Here is a 7,187-nt window from a genome sequence, read left to right as displayed (position 1 = left end):
AGGGCAACAGCTGTAGCTATAGCACTTTTCTCTGTCAACGGTTCAGCATCTTTGTATCTTGTTGCAACATCAACTACAGTCAGTGCATACTTATATTTCTTCCTTCTGACTGTGTCATGCGGTAAATACAGCAGGTCTATTTGATGAGTGTCATTCGGTTTAATGTTAACAAAGTGTGGTCGTGTAATTTTTCTTGGTGCAGGTAAATAGATCTGCCAAACTGCCTGCTTTGACAACCATTTCTTTGCTATATCTTGAGAAACACCTGCTGCGTCACTGAGCTTGTCAATAGCAGTTCTTCCTTTCCAGTATCCTTTTGGGGAATAATATATTTTAGATAACAAAGCATCACTCATGGTTTTTTTAAATGACAGAATATTAAGATTTGACAGCACGCGCAATAAAGTAAACAACAGCCATACCAATAACAATGAAAACAATCTCGCCCACCTTCTGCTCTTCTGAAGGCTGATAAAAGTCACCCAGTTTTGGAGGAGCACTTGTCTTCATTTTCTTTCCAGTTACAAGATAGTATTCTTGAATGGCTGCATCAACATTGGCAAAGGTTTTGTTTGCATGTCCTTGCTGCCTGAGTTTATCATTCATAAAGTCTAACTGCGCAATTCGTTTCTTCTCGTATTCATCCTGTGCTTTCGCCAGTTGTTCCATGGCTTTGTTGTGCCTTTCCCTCTCTTCACCATTTTGCAGTTTAGAAAACAAATAGTTGCTGCCAGAAAATGCAAGCGCATTTACAATCGCACCTCCCACCATCATAACCAAGCTAGCCATTTTATTGTCTTACATGTTTATATTTTCTGGAATAATTCCTTGCTTCACCAAAAAGTCTTTTGTTGCAAAGGAAGCTGTCACAACACCAATTAGTTTAGCACCGTCTTCGAAGTCTAACTTTCCCAAGTCGGCTGGTTTCATTCTGATGAGACTTTTACCCAGCATTGTGTAACCTACACTCAAGCCTCCAATCACTGCAGCGTGATAAACTAGATTAACTATTGTCTTTTCAGAACTCATTTTTATGTTATCAAAATTAAAATATTAAAATTATTCCATATGAAATGAATCCACTGCAGGTACTACTGTGGGCTTTTTTATTGTTTGTACTGCTTTGTTTGTTGGTTTTGGTGTTTCTGATTTTGGTGTTTCTGATTTTGGTTTTTCTGACACTTTATATTTGCCTTGCCAAAGTTTGTAAAGCAAGTATCCACCTCCTCCAACAACAGCTGCTACAGCTACTTTTCTGTATGATAGAAATGAAGATTTTAATTCTTGATCAGTTTGTGTGACCTTAGTCACTTCAGGAATGTTTGGTGTCTGCTCAACTTCAGACATAATGTTCTGCTTTGCCTTTTGATTTAACTTTTTTTGTCTGTTCCATTCGGCTAGTTTTTTTCCTGCTTCTACTCTACCAGGTTTCTTTGTCACTGTGTTCACTTCTGGTATTTTCGTCTGCTCCACTGTCTGCTTCAACTGATCTGTCATCTTTTTTATTCTGAAAATTAATGTGTTTGAAAGTAATTAATCCAGCAACAAATGGTACTAATAAAGAACCAAATCGATAATACAGGCCACAGGCAAGAGATTCGAGGGACTTGGAAACAACAGGGTCATGAGTTAGATCATGTGTTAAGTCTTCCTCCGAGTCGAGAGGTGTAAAATGTCCAAAAATCTTTGTGTACAAACCTATAACAGTCTGTCCAATACTTCTAACCATCTTAGAACCAAGCACTGATTCATACCGTCCATGATACTTTTCTATATCTTCCGAGGAAAGATGTTGTACTTCTTCCACAGTTAACTGCTGCCCAAGGTAGTGTTTTGTTTTTCCACAAACAGCAAGTGAATACAATCTTTCTTTTTTATCAGGTATAGTCCTACTGTCACAGATTTCAATATCTGTAGCAGTCTGCATCAGCAATTCATCACAGTTCATTTTATTTTGATGCAGAATAAAATTAAAATCTAGTAATTAAACTTGAGTAAGAACTTAGGTAGGAACTTAACAAGAACTTAGGTAGGAACTTAACAAGAACTTAGGTAGGAACTTAACAAGAACTTGGGTAAGAACTTAGGTAGGAACTTAACAAGAACTTGAGTAAGAACTTGACAAGAACTTGACAAGAACTTGAGTAAGAACTTGACAAGAACTTGAGTAAGAACTTGGTAAGAACTTGAGTAAGAACTTGAGTAAGAACTTGGTAAGAACTTGACAAGAACTTAGTAAAAACTTGAGTAAGAACTTAGCAAGGATTTCTACAAACATACATACTGAACTGGTTGATCAGTTTTTAAAACCAGTTTCGAGTGCTTAGAAGATTTCAGATTATTCTTTATTCTTTCTCTCTCCTGTTTGTTTTCAATGACATCATTTTCTCGAAGACACTCTTCAAAACTGTCACGGTCCTTTGAATAGAACAATGTTATTGTTTTGAGTTGCTCTCTAAAGTCTTTCAGAACTGCATTGTATTTTTGTGTTAATATCCAAACTGATATTAATGCATGTCGTCCACTGAATGCAAGCTTTGCTAGTGCACTTTTCTTTCTAACAATGTCACGTTCTGCTGCACAGTCATCAATAATAAACAGTGTTGGCGTGTTCTGAAAAAGATCGAAATAATGCTCCAAGCAAACATTTAGACGATCAGAAGGATTTACAATAAATATATTTTGATCAGACCATATGAATTTTCTCTCCTTGTATGTTCTGTTATGCTTTATGGTTGGACAGAATATGACTATGTGTTCAAAGTGATTTATGTAAACAGTCTGTAATAAATCCAAAACATATCTTGTTTTGCCGCAACCTGTTGCCCCACAAATCAAAGAACAGTGTGGATCTTTTGGAAGAAAATCTAGATACTTCATTTTAACACGTTCAATAAACAATATCCTGTAATCTGCTTTCAGAGATGTTTAACTGCGCATCTGACACAACAAACACGTAGATCTTAACTGATTTACTACTACTCCCTACTTCCTTTTCAATTTGTATTGTGATTCCTTCTGATCCGTTTTCAATTCGCCTTCCACTTCCATGCAGTTTGTTGTCGTCAGTTGTTCTGAGATCCAGCCATAACGCATATTTATTTGTCAAGAAATCTTCTACGCCAACACCGTGTAAATGTAGATCTTTAGCCACAAGATCAGATGTTGGGTCTTTCAATCTTCCTCCAGTAAAGTACTTTCTTGCTTCATCATAGTGTTGGTATGGCAGCATGCCAGATGCAAATATTTGGTTTGGCTGCCCTTCAATTGTGCAATATACTCTATTGATTAGTGGATTGTAAAACTTTTCTATTTGCCTTTCATATGAATCTTTTGGTTCCTCAAACAACATAAGTATTCCCTTCATTGACCTAGCTGGTGTATTCAAGTTAATGTTCCAGATTGGATCAGCCTGGCTTTTTGAAAGTGTACTGTGATTCAACACTCTTTCATAATAGATAGGCAGCTTAGAACTGTACTGATTTTCTATAAGTCTAGCCAGTTCAGGATGGTTTACAACATCAAACTCTAAAGAAATTCCAGACACCTTATACTTTGCTTCCGGGTCTTGTGAAAGCATAACACGATCATAACTATTGAAAGTCAGGTCGTATGACAGCCTGTCACGCAATGCTCCTTGATAGAAGGGAGGATGTGAATTTATGAGTTCAAAGTCAAGTGGAATACAAAATTTGTTTCCAAAAGCAACATTGACAGCGTTATCTTTTTTGTTATTGTCAGCTTTATCTCCTGCTCCTATTCTAACTTTTATCCCATTGTCTGACTGAATCCCTTGAAACACTCTGTTTTTCTTTTCATTGTCGGTCAACCAATTATCTGCATAAACTAAAAATACATCTGCATTATTCAATGACATCACTTCCCGCCCTTCCAGTTTGACAGTAATCTTCCTCACAATTGCTCTTCCTACATTATAAGCCAAAGTCCTATTTTCATCTGAGCCAGATTCTAATTCTAATTTGAATGATAGTCTTACAGTGCCTGGTACAATAACATCGTTCTTACCCAGATTAGGAAACCTAACAGTAAGTATTTCATTCTGATCAATAGTAGAAGGATTATTTGTAACTATAACTGTTTGCCTTATTCCTTTTACCCCGAGAGGCTCTTTCAGCCTTCTGTAAGGATCAAGAACAGAACCGAACGATTGTGCCATCTTTTTTTATTTTCAAAATAAAAAATAAGTTACAAATGGCAGAAGGTGGATTTGAAGATTTATTTGAGCCAGCGGACGACATGAGCGAAGCAATCCCTTTGGTTCCCTACCATCATTCACTGCATTATGAGGTGGCACGACATGAACTTCTGGAAGGTAAAGTTAGAGATTTCTACAAAAGTTTAGGAGAAGAACCTGATGTTTTAGATCCAAACCAGTTCAAAATGGAAGCAAATCATTTATATACAACTAGCGATAAAGGAGAAAAAGTCCAACTTACATATAAATCTAATCCTGCTAAGTTTCTATCAAAAGTTTCACTAAAACAAAAACTTACTGCTAATCGACTTAGGCAATTAGATATTGTGCCTAGCACACGGTCATCATCTTCCCATGTTGTTTCCTTACTTCAACAAGCAGAACTAGGACTACCAACTGCTACTCAAATAGAATCTGTTCCATTGCAAGATCTTAATAAACTTGCAGATGAGGCTGATCAACTTATACAAGAGATAGAGACTTCTTTTTCTGAGGAAACTTCACTGAAGACTCCACATGAACTATTACCTATGAGAGAAATAGAAGCCCTTAATCAATCACTACAAACCATCAGAGGTGAAATAGCAAATAATCTGTCAAAACTAGGTCAGCTGGATGAAGATATAAACAAAGAGAAACAAAAACTTGCTGATGCTGATGATTTGAACCTAGAACAAGAAGTAAAAAACAGAATTTCTAAGCGTTTAAAAGATTTGCAGGAGGAGAAAGCCATAAGGTTAGAAGTTCTAAGTAACAATAGAGAACAACTGAGAACACAGGTCAGCAGAATAAAAAATACAATTCAAAGAATCCTTTACGAAGACACAACTCTTGCTGAAAGAATTAGAACGCTTTTCAGAGAGCAGGGAATCACAATAGCTAGTATACTAACTGCGTTAGGATTTGCAATAAGCACATTAGTGTTAACACTCACAGGTGGCACTGTCACACCTCCACCTCCACCTCCACCTTCATCTCCATCTGATCCGGGATGGGTAAAGAAACAACTCAAACACATTGCAGAACTATTAAAGAAACTAGCAGCAAAAGCTTTGGGTGCACTTCCAGGAATCATTGGTTCAATTGTTAGCTGGCTGTTATCTTTTGCAGGTAAAGTTGTTGGTTTCATGGCTGAACATCTCTGGACTCTAATAGTTTTAATTGCAGGTGTTCTGCTAACGAGAATAAAGCAAAAGTAAGCCTACACCCACTCCACCAATTACTAGAGCAGTCTTCTGCGATTCATGATCATCACTAATACTAACAGCTTGATCATCACTAGTGGCAGAATGATCTTCACCTGCAGCGTGATCTTCACTTGTCACGCTTTGTTTCTGTTCATTGTGATATGGCTGTAGCATCGTTCTGATTTCTGAATTCAGTTCTTCACCCTTTCCAAGCGGCTGGGTGTCACTAGCAATAATGATTTCATTGTTATAATTTGTTATTGTTCCAATCTGCAGCTGGAGATCAGAAGGTAACATGTAAAGGCCGTTACCAACAGCAAAGTCAACTTTTGATCTTGCATAACGGAGAGAGTCTTGATACCTTTTGATGCTGGAAGGCAGATCAACTGCAGAGTTTATGACATCTTCTAAATTTGATAACAACTGTTTCTGTGCACCAAACCCTGTGCTTGTTCTCATTATGTTTGATCGTGTCTGTGCCTGCGAGCCTAGCAAGCACCACGCATATGTTCGGATAGATTCATTGATCCTTTCAACACCTGATCCAGTGAAACCTTTGCCGGTGTCTAATATAAAAGTAGTCCATGCATTGTGGTGCTCTTGTTCTATTGATCCTAACTGTACCTGCACATTTGAAGAAAAAGATGTATGACCTGGCCAGTAATCAAAATTATACCTCCTGTGGACACCCCATAAATATAGTGTTCCCATGCCATGGTTTTTGTCTTGCTTTTGCCTAAAGTCGGTCTTAAAATCTATATTGAATTCATTGCAGAGACGCTCATACACTTTCATGTTTATCCTATTGTTGAATGGGTTCCAGCTCTTTTCATGCGGCATTGGTGCCTGAAGTTCAGACAAGATTCTCCTGCACTGATAGTAAACGTGAAATGTGTACACACACTTTGTCAGTAAGTTTGAATTATTCATGTGGTCTGCATAGGACACTCCACATCCTGTGGTTGCACAGAATATTGCAAAGTTTAACTGATTCTGATAGAACTGAATTGGGTGAGAGTTCCACATCTTTGGAACACTATCATTTTTGATTGGGGGATTTAGGTAAGAATGGAATGGGTCAGGCACTTTAACGCGAATGGATTCTGTTTCTGTTACAGCAAAGTCCAACTCATGGAAAGAAATAGTCTTTGGATTGTAATATGGTCCAGTTTTGTATTTAACATCTTTGTTGAATTTATACTGACTCATTTTTGTTGTTGAATAAAAAATGTTTATCACACTAACAAATGTGAAGACTAGTGTGCCAGTTAAACTTGCAAACCCTATCAACAATCAAAATGGAGGAATGAAAGTTGCACTGCATGAAATTATGTACAAGGTTACTTGGTATAATATCAGTAAAAAAAAGGCTAACAACTGGGTTAGAATTAATGGTAAAACACATTCTGTAGAAGATGGTTACTATGACTTCTGCACTTTAGAGAAAGAATTGTTTGCTCCAGTAGGTATTACAGCGAGTTTAAATCATGCAAGTCTCATTGCTACTCTTACTATGCCCAAAACTAGAGAAGGAAACAGATCATTTGAGTTTCCAACCAAACTCCTTGATATGCTTGGAATTACAAATATATACAAGGGAACACGTCCCATTGACATGGATGTTAACAGTGTACTGTTTGTTCACATGAGAGAGCTTAACACATCCTATAATCTGTTTAATGATCAGCGTTCTGATCTGCTTAGAATTCTTCCACCGAGTGATGCCTCTTTTTGTAAAATGCACGTGCCAACATTTAAGACACTTCAGTTCAAGGACTTGGAGG

The sequence above is a fragment of the Littorina saxatilis genome, linkage group LG1 (assembly GCF_037325665.1).
Source record: "Littorina saxatilis isolate snail1 linkage group LG1, US_GU_Lsax_2.0, whole genome shotgun sequence".
NCBI lineage: Eukaryota > Metazoa > Mollusca > Gastropoda > Littorinimorpha > Littorinidae > Littorina > Littorina saxatilis.
The sequence above is the reverse complement of the archived record's forward strand: the minus strand, read 5'-3'. Positions refer to the sequence as shown.